We start from the raw sequence: 17,062 nt of genomic DNA, 5'->3' as shown, positions 1-17,062 counted from the left end.
GATATTTTTATCTCTACCATTATCACATATACCAAGTTATTTCTGATTTGATTTGTAAGCTATTTAATTGTTTCACATAAATGCATATGCATAAAACGAGCAAGGTACTATAAATGTTAGATTCTTCCATGTCTTTGTTCTGTTAATTGCCAGGCATTTCTACTGCATTTATTCTATTGCAGTGTTGAGTTTTACTCCCCTTTTTGTGCATAAGAGAAATTAGGTGGCCAATTCTTCTAGGCAAGTCTCTACGCTCAGCAAATATAGCAACTGAAGTGCTAAATTTCAGTCAAAAATAGAACTCGGCTTCATTTTGCAAGTTTCTTCTCATTTCATGCCCAGGGAATCCAAGTAGCACATGCTTAGCTCTGCCCTCTTCTGGTGATTTCAAATTATGGAAAGGGAATTCCCAGAACAGGATTACAGTTGACCCTTGAACAACGTGGGTTGAGGGCTACCCTCCGAGCAGTAGACAAGCTGTGTATAATTTATAGTGAGCTCTCCGTGTCTGCCGTTCAACCAGCTGGTTGGGATTCAGTATTTACTATTGAGAAAATCCGAGTATAAGTGGACCTGTGTAGCTCAAACCCTTGTTCAAGGGTCAGCTGTGATTTCCAAGGTTACAGAGTTGCTGGAAGACGTTTTAAAATTTCAGCACCACAGAATATATTCACTGGAAAGTTAATTGTAGTACTTTTGATTTTTAAAATGTAAAATATTCTTTCATTTAGCAATTTTTTTTAAAATTTTATTTATTTTATTTATTTATTTTTGGCTGTGTTGGGTCTTTGTTTCTGTGTGAGGACTTTCTCTAGTTGTGGCAAGCGGGGGCCACTCTTCATCACGGTGCATGGGCCTCTCACTATTGCGGCCTCACTTGTTGCGGAGCACAGGCTCCAGACGCGCAGGCTCAACAATTGTGGCTCACGGGCCCAGTTGCTCTGCGGCACGTGGGATCTTCCCAGACCAGGGCTCGAACCCGTGTCCCCTGTATTGGCAGGCAGATTCTCAACCACTGCGCCACCAGGGAAGCCCCATTTAGCAAATTTTTAAAATTGGAGAGAAATGTAAGCTGCTTTCTACATTGCTCAAGAAAAGAGTCACTGTAGTTTTTTTCTCTAAGAACAGATGAAAACAAGTATAGATATAGTTCAGGTTACAGTCATATTAGAGAAAATAATCCAATATTTTGAATGCTGATGTTGATGAAGTTACTAGGATTTTTTTACTCTTCCGACCCAGCACTTTTTCAGTTAAAGCTTGGGATAACTCCCTTCAGTTGAGTTTCTGGTTAAAACAACACACCTTCCCGTTTAGAGAAAACAATTTTCATTAAGTTGAATTTGCTAAGCCATTATCTTCTTTAGCTAAAGGATTAACTTGTATTGAAATATTCTTTTCACTTTTAAAGATTTGTACAAAACTTTGTGAAGGAGCTTATATCAAGATATAAAGATCATGGGTGCTTACAGATGTGATGGGCTACAAATCAGACGTAGTGAACACAGAGTATTCATGGGAACCGGTTAACCTCTTCTGTACCCAGCAGTAAACTACCGTTGATTAAATGAGACACCAGGCCATCCCATGTTCTCCTTAGCTATGAGCAAGAAGCGGTGTCTTTGAGCATGAGCAAAGGTTCCACAAGGTAAGACCAAGCAAACACAATGTAGGCATCTCCTACTCAGGATCTTGTTGGGTCATGACTTTAATTAAGATCACACTGAGATTTAATAATACTTTGAAATTAAAATCCAACTAAAGAGCACTGAGCTAAGGGATGAAAATTGATTTTGTTTCTAAGCTCTGTTAGTAGTTGTGTTACCTCACTGGTAAAATGAAGTCCAGTTCCATGACCCTTCAAATAACAGTAACATTTGTGGAGCCATTACTTTGCTAATGATTTTACACATATCATTTGATCTTACACACTTTATAACACCCTGGAGGTATTATTATTAATGTCTATTTTAGAGAGATGGAGACTGGGCATTGTAATTAGCAGGAAATGGTCCCCATCTATGTCTGTAGAACTCTGACACGCCTCCTCTTGACGACTGTGTCTGTCATGCAGAGGCCGTTGAATCTCTTTTAGAATCAGTACAGTCTATGGACACAAACATGTTAGCATCTCTTAAGTATGGTCTAAGGCAAATGCACAGGTTCTAACAGGAGGCTTCCTTTGTTAATAACTTCAGAAAATAAGTGATATGTAGTAAGATGAAGCTAATAAACTATCTTCCCTGGATACCTTGTGGATACATGGGTCCTATCGATAAATTTGTTGATTCTAAGTCCCGATTGTGACGTTACTATAAGTGCTTGGTCTTTGGAAATGGCTTGTCAAGGCCTCTGTTTTGTGTAGTTGTGTTTGCGCTCTGGAGAGTGGCTGGCCTCTGAGTGAGGATGATCACAGCTGTAGCCATGATCAAATGTCTTTCCTTCTTCTCAGCAACGGTCCAGCCACTGGTTCTGAGCTGGGACACTTTCTCATTTTATTGGGAGGTTTGCAGTTTTATGTGACCTTCCTCAGTTTCGTCTTATATGGACTAATTCTTCTTGCAAGACTTCTGGAAAACTTGCTTCTACTTTTCTACCACCGTTTCGTCCTTAACTATCCAATTTCCAGGCCCATCAACATATTTCAGATATTTATGAAAATATGTCTGTTCCCTTAGTTTTGAGAATTCACTTTCCTTAACTTCTAGTAGGATTTGAGGCGGTTTTAGACAGTGTTTCTTGCAAACTCTGCTTGCTGCAAAGCACGATTTTTTCTCCTTTCTTCTTCCTGCTGCTAAAATGTAGAAAGTCAAGTCCTTGAGTTTCTCTCCCCTCCTTCCCCCCGTTCTTTGTCTTCACAAATGCATGTGCCCACGGACTGGCCTGCATGCAGACACCGAGCTCCAGTCACACCTGCAGCTCTGATTGTGTTTCTGTCTGCCTGCTGAAAGCCTTGATCTCAGTGTTCCACTGGCATCTCAGATTCAACTTACCTGAAATCAGACTCCTTTGCAAAACGTCATCAAGTGGTCCTCCTTTCTCAAGAGCATGACTGTGGCTTTCTTCCATGTGTAAAACCTTGCCCTCCTCTGCACTGAGGCCCTGTGGTCCCCATCTGTGCCCCTCAGCTCCTGGGAAGTCTGCCTCTCAGCCCAGGGCCCCCACTATGTCTGCTCTGGGCCTCTTGCCTGGATCAGTCCCCGTACATCCCATCCCCTTCTCGTTGTGGCTTATTCTCACCAGGACCGGGTCTGCCTTATTTTCTGCTCATGTGGTGCACACCCTTGTGGTATCCGTGCTCCCCCGCATTTGCCCTCCCCACTCTGACCCTCCCCTGGTCCCCTGAGGACCCTGTGATTTTCTGTCCCTGATTTACAGATTTCCCCCTTTTCCTGAATGCTCTCCAGACATAGTTTTTGGTTTCCAATAATAATTTTCATTTTTTTAATGTCAAATTTTATTTTTTTAAATACTTTTAAAAACCTTCCAGGAAGGTTTCCTGATCACCTTAACCAGGGGGAATCTGGCTTCATTTTGAATCACCGCCACACAGGTGCTGTTCCGGAGGTTCATGCCAGTCTTCTGTTTTATAGTATGTCTGCACCTTTTATATTGATAATAGCCCATGAGATTTTGACTGAAGTGTTTTGAGTTTAGACACACTGGAATTGAATCCTAGCTTGTTTACCCTGTAACTGTATGTATGATTTGCGGCAAGTTATTTATTTGAAGCTCAGTTTTTTCATCCATAAAAGGAAGGTAAAAGGAATTTTGATGAGGATCAGATAAATTATCAGGTACTTAGGTAAGTGAAGTAATGTTCGGACCTTATGGTTAGATCCCCAACTGGGCTTGAGTCTTGGCTTTACTGGCACTTACCCTGTGGCATCGGTCAGCTTCTGTGTCCTCCATGGGCCTTTGTTACTAGTTGGTTATATTGGGAGGTTGTTGACCACATGCCAGCACAGAGTGGGTGCCAGGGCTGTTTTATCTTTGTTATCATTGATACATATATTCATGCCCGGACGTGTCCAGGCAGTGTTCATGTATCTTCTCATTTAATCTTCCTTAGTTCCCCCTCCCTCCCCCCCTCCCTCTCCATGAGCTGGTTGTGTTACTAGTTTACAGGTGAGGAAGCACAAGGCTCCACAGCTAAGTTTCTAGAAGAAGATGGCGCTAGGACTTATGATTTAAACCCAGGAGTTGCCTGGCTTTAATTTCATGTACTTTGTGTTAGATCATGATGAAGCTAACATGCAGTAGAGGGTTCAGTCAATGTTAACATTCATACCAACCTTGGAATTGTACATGGTTCATGTTTTAGGGGAACTCATGCTCTCGCAGGGGAGAGGGCAGCACACAGACAACACTCACACAGAGGAAATGCTGATACAGATGCTAAACGTGCTGCTGAATCACAGACGATCATGCACTCACTGCCTGGAGAAGGAAAGGGGGAGAAGCCCCCCATAGAGAGCGGGCATTCAAAGCGGCATTGGAAGGTTAAGTAGGAGTTTGTCAGGTAGAAAGCTGCGCTGTCTTTGAGAGAAGAACTCATTCTGCCCCAGAGGCTCTGATGGATCCTGGTACATCCAGGAACTGGGGAGACGTCCTGGGCAGCAGGAACAAAGGGGGACTTGAGAAGGATGAGAGGAGATGTGTGGGCAGATGGCTATCCGTGAGGGCACCGTCACAGGCCAGACCAGGACCCGGAATTCCATCTCAGAATCACTGGAGATCTACAACGTTTTTCCTGGTGAGAGATGGGCGTGCTTGTCTTTGCTTTTGGTGAGGTCTCACCGCATGGTGGGAGGTGGATGCAGGAGACTGGCGACCAAGGAAGAGAGTATTGAAATCGTTCAAACTAGGTCCGAGAATGAAAGTGGTTGGGGTGAATGATAGTCTAATTCTAGAGGCCTGTCTGAGTTTTAGATGATTGGTTTTGGCGACTGACTGGATTCAGGATGTGCAGGGTTGTCAAAAGCCAAGGTTTCTAGTTTGGGAGACTGGATGGAACAGGTAATTTTTAATAATTCATACTCTCAAAAATTTTGAACAATTCACTGTTTGTTAGTTTACCAAAGGACTCCTTAGTTACATCATTTAACTGAATGCTGGCACGTCAAAGCTAATTAGATGCCTTCTTTTAGTAGTGGCTAGAACTTGGGATTGTTATGAATGTGTGTCACTGAGAAGAAGGCCCATGCAGAGGGAAGCATTCAGCTTGGTTTGAGGCAGGTCAGAAGCATTTGTTTAAATCCCAACCCAGTCAGTGCTTATGAAATTTCATTTTAAGATACTTCAGATTTATTTATTACTTTTTCAAAAGATTTAAGTCTCTGCAGAGGAGTTTCTATTTAATTCATCTGTGTTGTGCATGCTGTGTTTTCAGAGGCATTCAGGGGAGGCCATGCTGCGTCAGGAACCTGGCTCCCTCCATGGTGATGGTGTGGGAGGTGGTGCCCGGCAGGCTTATCTCTGAAACAGGCCATGAACTTGCCTCAAAGGAGGGTTTTTTTTTGTTTTGTTTTGTTTTGTTTTAAAACACTTCCAATATCTGAATTAGAGCAGGCCAGAACTGACAGGCTGTTTGACCCTGGGATGGTAAGAGGAATCCACTTTTGTGGTGGAAAGGCCTCATGCAAAATAGAAAAGCTGTGTTGGGATCTTTCTCCCAAAAAGATAAAGCAAAATATTCTGACCACAAAGATGGAATTTGAGCATCTGCATGTTGGTAAGGGTCACCAAGGATGAACAGACACAGTTGTTAATCGTCTGAGCAATAACACGTGGGAAAGACGAGAAGAAAGAAGGAAAAATAAGGTCTGGAAACAAACAAAAATTTATTTTGCTACTTGAGAAGGCTTTTGAGAGCTTTAGGAAGAGTGGAAGAACAGAATTCTCAATTTGAAGTTAATTTACTCTTAATTGTACTTCTGAAATCCAAAAAATGAAAGTTAAAGCTTTTTTTTTTTTTGGTCATAGAAGGTGTGTAACTATGGACTTTATAAAACTATGGATTTACCTAACAGTTTGCTTTGTTCACTCTGACAGGTCCTTGTTCCCCCTGCAGTGCTGTGCTGTTAGCTAATACTTTATGGGGAGACCATCTTCTGAAGCTGTAGAAATGTAGATCACTTTACAGCATGTTCCAGTGTATCTGGAATAAAGTAGTTGCTCACAGTTAATTATTTCTGAGAACTGAAGTGTGTGTGTAGTGGTGGGAAATGTGTGGGCATGTGTGGCTTCACTAAAAGGGTGTTCTCTTAGTCATTGTTAGGTTAGTGCTTTCCTGAGGTGTCAGTCACTGAGAGAAATAATAGCTTTGTTGTCTGGGTCATCTGAAGGTGAGAGTAGTAAATGATTACAATATTAACTATTATTAATAAATGCAGTTGGTACTATTTATCGAACATTTACCAGAGCTTGAAGCTCTGTGATTTGCAAATAATATCTCATACTATCCTCATTTTACCCAGGAAAAAGTGAGGTTCAGGGAGATTAAGTAATTTTTCAAAATTAAGACTATGAACCAAGGTTTAAATTAATGTTGTAAACTCTAAAAGTATCTTGCTAATTGCCACAGCATCCTACCTCTTCCATTAGTTTTTAAATTTCTTTCCACTGGGTAATACTAGAAGCTTTGTTACATATTTAATCCAGCCAGAATGTCAAGTTTGTATTCAGCTTGGATTTTTTAAAAAACATCATTTTTCAGGGTCTCAGAGTATAGGCTCTGTGTACTGCAGGAAAGCTTATCTGCTTAGTTGGATATAGGAAAACTTACTTTCTTTTTCTGGATTTGCAATGACCTTGGGTAAGTCTGTTGACCTCCCTGGGGGATGTTCACAGCATTATTGCTGTTATATCATAAATGTATTCTTATTAGTGACGCAAGTAAGGTCCGTGAGACACGTTTCCTCCCTAATATATGATTAGGAAAGAGACATTTAGGCTTGAGTGAATTTATTTCTTCATAGTCAAACAGCAATTCAGATATTAAATTAAATAGAAATGGGCTTCTAAATATAGGTCAAATACTTCTAAAAAATTAGGGAACTCCATCTGCTTTCCCTTGCCCAAGTTTGATCCTCCTACTATAATAAAAGGATCTTCCAAGGTCCCGCCTACCTGCTCCGTCCCTCTTCTCAGTGCACTGCTGAGTAGCTCACCTGTCCAGTAACTGTGCCTGATTCATTATTAAGCAACTTTCTTCTGAACCTCAAATGCAGCCCCTCTTTTATCCAGATTCTCTTAAGGTCTCTATTTGAGAAAATGAGAAAATGACAGGTGGAAGAATTGTAATTTAAGTGTTTAAATTCAGATGTGACATCTCTGAAGAACGGAGCATAATACCATGTTTGTATGTTCTGTAACGTATTTGTTATTCATTCTTTGGAATCTCAAGTCTTACTGTCGTCCTCATGTGAATACCCTCTACTCCCCAGCCACACACAACGTGTTACTGCTGACAACAGGGAGAACTCATGTGATGTTTTCTTCCCAACTGATTTCTTAAGTGTTTGGACTAACTGAGTCTGACCACCCACATCCTCTGTAAAATTAATCAGAAACAGCAGTTACACATTTCCAATTCCCTGTCTTTACTTGCTGTGGGATTAGCTCAAGTGCTACAAAAGATCATACACACTATTTTATCTGGAGCCAACAAAAAAGGTTTAAGGAAAGTCATTATAAAAACTGTTGCCCCCTAACTTGATAGCTTTGTTTTGTTTCCTTTAATTCTGGGAATGTATGTAAATTATTTGCATTATGTTACTGTTGGTAGAATATTCTTGTGACACAATAAAGTCGGAGACTCAATAAGAAATTTTGAGAAGCTGGGCTGTTTGTTCAACTTTTCATGTGGTTTTCTAAATATACCTTACGAAATTTCTCTTTACGTCCATCTTCCATTCGATACACTTGAGTTGTGGTTGCTGTGAGTTGCTGTGGCCTCATTAGAAATGTATTGTATTAGCGTCTTCTAAATGACCTCTAGTCATTTGGAAGATACTCTCCATTTTTCCAGGCTCGACATGAATTTTCCCTGGCCCTTATTTCTAACTCCTTTGTCTTCTCTATTGGACAAACCTGAACCATCACATCTCTTTTTTTCTGGTCGTGAAGTTCAAATTGGTATTTCTCACCCTCTTAAAAGTCAGGTGTTACTCTGCCCTGGCTGTGTGAGAAGTGGAAGACTAGTGAAACCAACTAATAGAATCTTCACAGTGATACATACTTTGCTGTAAACTCATAGCCAAGTCAGAAAGCCCCTCTACATCATCCCTACAGGCTCAGAACAGAGTGTGAGGAGATCCCCTTTAATTTATTGAGAGCTCTGACTGCTATTTGTTGGTTTTGTTTCTAGTTACAAATAATACATGCTCACTGAGAGAGGAAATTAATAAACGCCCAAGGTCATGGCAGTTTGGATATTTTTACTTTCTCTTGAGCTCTTACAAATTTTTCAAACCATCTCAGTGAATAAGAATTATTTGCATCCATGTATGTATACACATGCACAGCTGTTTTAGCATTGTTTTAAGTTTGCACTCCCTGTTCCTTTCTGATTTTTTTTTGTCATTAATAAAACAAGCTTGTTAGCAAAACAAAGAACACCCTGGGTTGCCGTGGCTTCAATGGTGAATTTCCCCAAACTTTCAAAGAAGATAATACCAGTCCTACATAACCTCTTTCAAAAAATAGAGGAGAAGTGAATACCATTGTACTTTATCAGACTAAAATTGATACCAGTACCAGACAGAGTCATTAGGAAACTGTAGATGGTGTCCCTGATGAAAATAAACAGGAGATTCCTTAACAAAATATTTACAAATTTAATCCAGCAATATATAAAGAGGAATGCAGGGTTGGTTGAACATTTGAAAATCAGTCAAGGCATAAAAGAGAAAAGTGTATGATGGAATCTAAAAAAAAAAGGTTCTGAAGAACCTAGAGGCAGGACAGGAATAAAGACACAGATGTAGAGAATGGACTTGAGGACATGGGGATGGGGAAGGGTAAGCTGGGACGAAGTGAGAGAGTGGCATGGACATATATACATTACCAAATGTAAAATAAATAGTTAGTGGGAAGCAGCCACATTACCAAATGTAAAATAAATAGTTAGTGGGAAGCAGCCACATAGCACAGGGAGATCAGCTCGGTGCTTTGTGACCACCTAGAGGGGTGGAATCGGGAGGGTGAGAGTAAGATGCAAGAGGGAGGGGATATGGGGGTATATGTATACGTATAGTTGATTCACTTTGTTATAAAGCAGAAACTAACACACCATTGTAAAGCAAATATATTACAATAAAGATGTTTTAAAAAAAGAACTATTTAAAAAAAGACTAGAGAGAAGTAAAACTTTCTGTGCAGGTGACATGATTGTTTATGTAGAAAATTCCAATGACTATATTAAATAGGCTTTATCACTAATATGTGAATTTAAATGGTTCATGAGGCTAAGGGGAACTTATGAACATCAATTGTATTTCCATGTACTAGCAACAAACAATTAGAAAATAAAGAGGCGAAAACAGTACTTTTAAAAATAGCATGAAAAAAAAAATAGCATGAAAAACATGAAATATGTAGAGATAAATTTAATGGAATATATATAAGATCTGTAAAGAACTAAGTAGCTGGGGGCCCTGCCACCACACCATTAAAATGCCAGGAATTCAACACAATCCCATTAAAAATCCCAGCAGGCATTTTGTAGACATTAACAGCTGATTCTAAAATATGTATTGAAGTGCAGAGGAACTAGGATAGATAAAATAGTTCTGGACAAGACCAACAAAGCTGGTCGACTTACAAACACTACCTGATTACAAGACTGATGGTAAAGCTACGTTTATTAAGACAGTGTGGTACAGACATAAGGACAGACATGCAGACAGAGATCAGTGGAACAGAACAGTGTATCTAGAAAGAGACCCACATATATTTGGTCTGTTTAAACATATGTGTCAATGTGATTCAACTTTATTTTTTTAGCCTTTATAATGGGAAATACAGTATACATATAGAAAAGTACAGATGTATGGCTCAAGATTTAATACAGATTGATCACCTGTGTAATTACTGCCCAGGTCAAGAAATAGAACATTCTACATTGGATCAATATATTGTATTTAGGTGGTATCCCACTACTGGGCATATATGCTGAGAAAACCATAATTCAAAAAGAGTCATGTACCACAATGTTCACTGCAGCTCTATTTACAATAGCCAGGACATGGAAGCAACCTAAGTGTCCATCATCAGATGAATGGATAAAGAAGATGTGGCACATATATACAATGGAATATCGCTCAGCCATAAAAAGGAACAAAATTGAGCTTATTTGTAGTGAGGTGGCTGGACCTAGAGTCTGTCATACAGAGTGAAGTAAGTCAGAAAGAGAAAAACAAATACCGTATGCTAACACATATATATGGAATCTAAAAAAAATAAAGGTCATGAAGAACCTAGGGGCAAGATGGGAATAAAGATGCAGACCTACTAGAGAATGGACTTGAAGACACGGGGCAGGGGAAGGGTAACCTGGGACAAAGTGAGAGAGTGGTAGTATATATATGGACATATATACACTACCAAATGTAAAATAAGTAGCTAATGGGAAGCAGTCGCATAGCACAGGGAGATCAGCTCAGTGTTATGTGACCAGCTAGAAGGGTGGGATAGGGAGGGTGGGAGGGAGGGAGACGCAAGAGGGAAGAGATATGGGGATATATGTATATGTATAACTGATTCACTTTGTTAAAGCAGAAACTAACACACCATTGTAAAGCAATTATACTCCAATAAAAACGTTAAAAAAATGGTAACTTACTGTAAATTTTAAATTATAAGGTTTACATCAAAACCAACATTTTGCAAATGCACTGTTAAGGCATAACAAGGGTCAGTATTGTAGGCAGTGAAAATGGTTTCTTGACACTGTAGTGCAAGTAATAGACAATCCAGAGATGTGGACTTTACTGATACAGGGGAATTACATTTCAATTTGAGGGCATTTTATATAAAGCACAACTACAGACCTAGTCATTTTGGCATATTAAGTTATCTTTAATATTTTTTCTAGAAAACAGGTGATGTTTATAGCCATGATAAAAAATTTTTATACAGGGTCTACTGCCTTAATCTAGCCCCACTGGTGAAATTAACTTTTATTGTATTAGTAACTCAAATTACTTTTAGCATCACTCCAAAAACTTGCTTGATTTAACACTGCAGAAGTTTTTACTAAGGACTGTTTTTATAAAACTGTCATTGGGACTTCCCTGGTGGTCCAGTGGCTAAGACTCTGTGCTCCCAGTGCAGGGGGCCCTGGTTCGACCTCTGGTTGGGGAACTGGATCCCGCATGCCACAGCTAAAGATCTCACATGCTGCAATGAAGATCCCGCACGTGGCAACGAAGATCCCGTGTGGCGCAGCCAAATAAATAAATATTTAAAAAAAAACAAACAAAAAACTGTCATTGCTTCTAATTTAGAATGTTGCTTAAAAGGAAGAGAGTATACAAAATTATATTGTCCCCACTGTGCCAAAAGAAAGTATTAAAAGTAAGTGGGCATCTTTATAACTATGAGGTTCCTGAGGTCGGGATTTTCTGGTAAGTCAGTGAATCTAAGGAGATCTGCAGCGTTAGGGGTTACTTTGTTCAATGTGTAGCCTGGGTCTATCCAGGATGGCTGTACCCAATTTTGACATAAAGTTATGGGTAGATATGCCCTGGAAAATAAACCGAAGAACCACAGTGTATCTTATACTTTTGTAAACGATGTTTTATGGGTAAACTTTTCACTTTCTCAAAAGGATGATAGATTTCAATATTTTGAATACATCAGTGTAGGTAACCTAACCAATTATCGTTACGTTTTCGTACTAAGGGATCTAGCTTTTAATAAAGTTACTGAAAGGCAAAATAAATAAGTAGATAAAACATTGACAGCATCACAGAAAACTCCTCTCATGCCCATTCCTTGCTGTCACAGGTAACTAATGTTGGCTTGTATGGGAACCACAACCAACTTTTCCTAATGATTTTACTACCATAGTATCAGTCCTGAAACACTGTGGTTTAATTTTACCTGTTTCTGCAACTTTGATATAAATATCCTACAGTACACATTCTTCTGTGTCTGCTGCTTTTGCTCACATTAAGTGAAGTTGTCGTTTGTTTTCATTTTTGTGTGGTTCCCCACTGTGTGAAGACTTCATCTTTTACCTAGCTGCTCTGCTGTTTATGAACATACCTGTTTTATTGTTGGAGTGATTTCAAATAATGCTGTTATGAACATTCTTGTACATTTCTGTTGGGTATATACCTAGGAGTAGGTATGCATGTATCCGGCTTTATGAGATATGGCAAAATGGTTTTCATAAGTGGTTCTATCAATTTACAGTTCCATCAGCAGTATATGAGAATTCCCATTGTTCTACATTCTTGGCAACTTTGGTACTGTCACTCTTTTATTTTTTGTATGACTTTAACCATTCTGATGGAGGTGTAATGTTATGTCACTGTGGTTTTAGTTTATTTTTCTCTGATTATTCATGTGGTTGATAACTTTTTCTTATGTTTATTTGTGTGTTCTCCTTTGAGGTATCTTGCTCATTTTTCTATGGGTTGATTGTATTTTTCTTAGTGGCTGTAGTGTCTCTTAGTTATGGTTTCAGACCCTTGGTAAATTAAGCTTTTACTTTCTTCACAGTGTCTTCTGATGATTACTTTTAATGTAGTCTCAATTATCCATCTCTTCCTCTATAGCTTGTGTGTTGGGTGTTCTGTTTAAAAGTCTTTGCCAAAAAAAAAAAAAAAAAAAAAGTCTTTGCCTACTCTGCAAGCAGCAAGATATCCTCTTCTGTTATCTTCAGAAGTTTTGTTGTTTTGTCTTTTCTAGTTAGATCTGTAATCATCCTGGAACGTATGTTTGTGAGGTAGAGTTCATATTTTATTATCTGTCTGTGTGGGTGAGAGTCTGCTAAGTGGCTCTCTATTCCACTGTATATTTGTGTTTCCTTGTACAAATGTCAGAGTGCTTAATTATTGTTGCATTGTAATGTCTTGATATCTGGAATAGTAGCTCTTTCCACTTTGATTTTTTAAATATTATCTTGGCCATTTTAGGTCCTTTTGAATATACATTTTAGAATCAGTTTATCATATCCCAATAAAACGCACTTTCACACTTCAGATGTTGATTAGAATTTCAATAAATTTAACTATCAGTTTGGAGAAAAGTGAAATAACAGATTTCAAATCCACAAACATGACAAATTTGTTTATGTATACCTACATCATTTTTATTTTCTCTGAAGGTTTTTTTAAAATTGAGTTTTAATTGACATATAATTCATTATATTAGTTTCAGGTGTACAACATAATGCTTTGATATTTGTATATATTGTGAAATGATCACCACAATAATTCTGCTTAACATCTGTCAGCATACATACTTACAGATTTCTTTTTTTCTTGTGGTGAGAACTTTTAAGATCTGTTAACTGCAGTCACTTATTTTATAACTGGAAGTTTGTACCTTTTGACCACCTTCACCCATTTTGCCCACCTTTCACCCCCCACCTCTGGTACCTACCCATCTGTTCTCTGTATCTATGAGCTTGTTTTTTTTTGTTGTTGTTGTTTTTTTTTAATTCCACGTGTAAGTGAGATAATATGGTATTTGTCCTTCTCTGTCTGACTTATTTCCTTAGCATAATGGTCCATCAGTGTTGTCTTAAATGTCAAGGTTTTATTCCTTTTTTTTTAATGGCTGAATATTCCATTTTATAAATAGATCACACCTTCTTTATCCATTCATCCGTCAATGGACATTTAGGTTGTTTCCATATCTTGACTATGATAAAAAATGCTGCAGTGAATATGGGAGTACATATATCTTTTTGAATTAGTGTTTTCACTTTCTTCTAATAAATATCCAAAAGTGGAATTGCTGGATCATATGGTAGCTCTATTTTTAATTTTTTTGAGGAACCTCCATACTGTTCTCCACAGTGGCTGCACCAATTTACATTCCCACCAGCAGTGCAGGAGGGTTCCCTTTTCTCCACAGACTCTCCAACACTTATCTCTTCTTTAATGTTTTTTAAAGTTTTTAATTAAAAAAATTTTTATTGGAATATAGTTGATTTACAGTGTTGTGTTAGTATCTGCTGTACAGCAAAGTGAATCAGTTATACATACATATATCTACTCTTTTTTAGATTTTTTCCCATATAGGTCATTACAGAGTATTGATTAGGGTTCCCTGTTCTATACAGTAGGTCCTTATTAGTTATCTATTTTTATATATAGTAGTGTGTATATGTCAATCCCAATCTCCTAATGTGTCCCTCCCCCCCTTTCCCCCTGGTAACCGTAAGTTTGTCTTTTACATCTGTGACTCTATTTCTGTTTTGTAAATGTGTCCATCAACAGAGGAATGGATAAAGGAGATGTGGTACATATATACAATGGAATATTACTGAGCCATAAAAAAGAACGAAATAATGCCATTTGCAGCAACATGGATGGGCCTAGAGATTGTCATACTGAGTGAAGTTAGTCAGACAGAGAAAGACAAATATCGTATGATAACTATCACTTCTCTCTTGCCGGTCTTGATGATCACCATTCTTACAGGTGTGAGGTGCTGTCTCATTGTGGTTTTGAGTTACATTTCCCTGATGATTAGTGATGTTGAACACCTTCTCATGTACCTTTGGCCATTTGGATATCTTCTTTGGGAAAAAGTGTATTTAGCTCTTGTGCCCATTTTAAAAATTGGATTGTTTGGGGTTTTTTCGTTGTTGTTATTAAGTTGTATGAGTTCTTTATAAATTTTGGATATTAACCCCTTATCTGATACATGATTTGCAAAAATTTTCTCCCATTCTGTAGGTTGCCTTTTCATTTTGTTGATTGTATCTTTTGCTCTGCAAAAGCTTTTAAGTTTGATGTAGTTCCACTGGTTGAATTTTTTTCATTTTTTGTTTGTGCTTTTGGTGTCATATCTATAGAATCATTGCCAAGACCAATGTTGAGGAGTTTCCTCCCTATGTTTTCTTCTAGGAGTTTTATGGTTTCAGGTCTTAATGTTTAAGTCTTTGATTCATTTTTTTTAAACATCTTTATTAGAGTATAATTGCTTTACAATGATGTGTTAGTTTCTGCTTTATAACAAAGTGAATCAGCTATACATATATATCTATCCCCATATCTCCTCTGATTCATTTTTGAGTTAATTTTTCTGAGTGGCATAAGATAGGGATGCAGTTTTATCTTCTGCATGTGTTTATCCAGTTTTCCCAGCACCATTTTTGAAGACACTATCATTTCTCCACTGCATGTTCCTAGCGTCCTTATGAAAATGTGAGTTGACTGTATATGTGGAGGTTTAATTCTGGGCTCTCTAATCAGTTCTGTTGGTCTGTGTGTCTATTTCTATGCCAGTATCTTAAAAGTATTTTTAAAAGCATCTTTAACGGTTTATTTGTGTGTTTGTGGATGGAGAAAACAATTGATTTTTGTATGTTGATTTTGTATTCAGCAACCATGCAAAATCTATTATTTCTAATAGTTTATCTGTCCTTTTAAAAATGTTTATGTATACAATCATGTCATCATGAATAACGGCAGTTTTATTTCTTCCCCAATCTCTTATTTGTTTGTCTTGTTTGTTCAACAGCTTCTAGACTGAATAGGAATAATTGTTAAATAGAAGGAGTGGTGATAGTTGCATTGTTTCCTTATTCTCCAATTTACAAGGACCAACATTTCTCCTTTTTCTCAGATTAAGCAAGTTGTCTTCTATAATCAGCTCTCCATATCTGTGGCTTCTGCATCCACAGTTGGTTGAATCCGTGGATCAAAAATATCAATACTTGGAAAAAAATTCTAGAAGGTTACAAAAAGCAAAACCTGAATTTGCTGAATGCTAGCAAATATTTACATGGCATTTAAATTGTATTTACAGCTACTTACATAACATTTATATTGTATCAGGTATTGTAAGTAATCTAGAGATGATTTATGTATATGGGAGGATGTGCATAGGTTATATGCAAATCCTGCACTATTTTATGTAAGGGACTTGAGCATCTGCAGATTTTGGTATCTATGGGGTTCCTGGAACACAGGATGACTGTATTCCTAGGTTCCTGAGAGTTTCTGTCATAAATGGGCAATACCTTTTATCAAATGCTTTTCTTATTGTCTCTACTGAGAATACTTGTTTCTCCTTTATTTTATTAATATGGAATATTACATGGATTTAATTTTAAATGTTAAGCCTACTTTATTTTCCTGGAATCAACCCAGATTGTGATATATCATTCTTTTAATGTTCCAAACTGAATTCTGCTTGCTATTATTATGTTTTAGATTTTTTTCATCCATGTTCAGGAAGGTGCTTGGTCTGTATTTTTCCTTTCTCATTATGTCCTTTTAGATTTTGCTAACTCTGTTTTGTTGGTCTAATAAGTTGGGGAGTGTTCTCTCTTTTTCTATTCTTTGGAAGAATTTGTGTAAGATTGATGTTATTTCTTCCTCAAGGGTATAGGCAAAATTTGTCCTTCTAGCCACCTGAATCTGGAGTGTTCCTTATGAGACAGTTTTTAAATTTTTAGCTTAATTTCAGTTATGGGATGATTCACATTATTCTATTTTGTTTGTCAATTTTGGTAAGTTGTATTTTTTAAAAGAATTTATTCATTTCATCTAATATTTTTAAATGTTTGGTATAAAGTCCTTTTAATATTTACTTAACAGTTTTTACTATCTGTAGGAATGCGGGTTCTTTTTCATTTCTAACATTGGCTAATTGTATTTTTCCTTGAAAATACTTGTCAGAGGTTTTCAATTTTATTAACTTTTTTAGAGCACTTCTTTTGGGGTTATTTTATTAGTACTTTTATCTATTTCCTTCCTTCTGTCTTTGGACTATATTGCTGGGAGTTTTTCCCTTCTAAATTCTTGAGATGGATATTTAACTTATTGATTTTTCAACCTTTTGTCTTTTTAAAAAAAAATAAATTTATTTA

This window comes from Balaenoptera ricei, chromosome 16 (assembly GCF_028023285.1).
Source record: "Balaenoptera ricei isolate mBalRic1 chromosome 16, mBalRic1.hap2, whole genome shotgun sequence".
Classification (NCBI taxonomy): domain Eukaryota; kingdom Metazoa; phylum Chordata; class Mammalia; order Artiodactyla; family Balaenopteridae; genus Balaenoptera; species Balaenoptera ricei.
Note: the sequence above shows the minus strand (reverse complement) of the source record.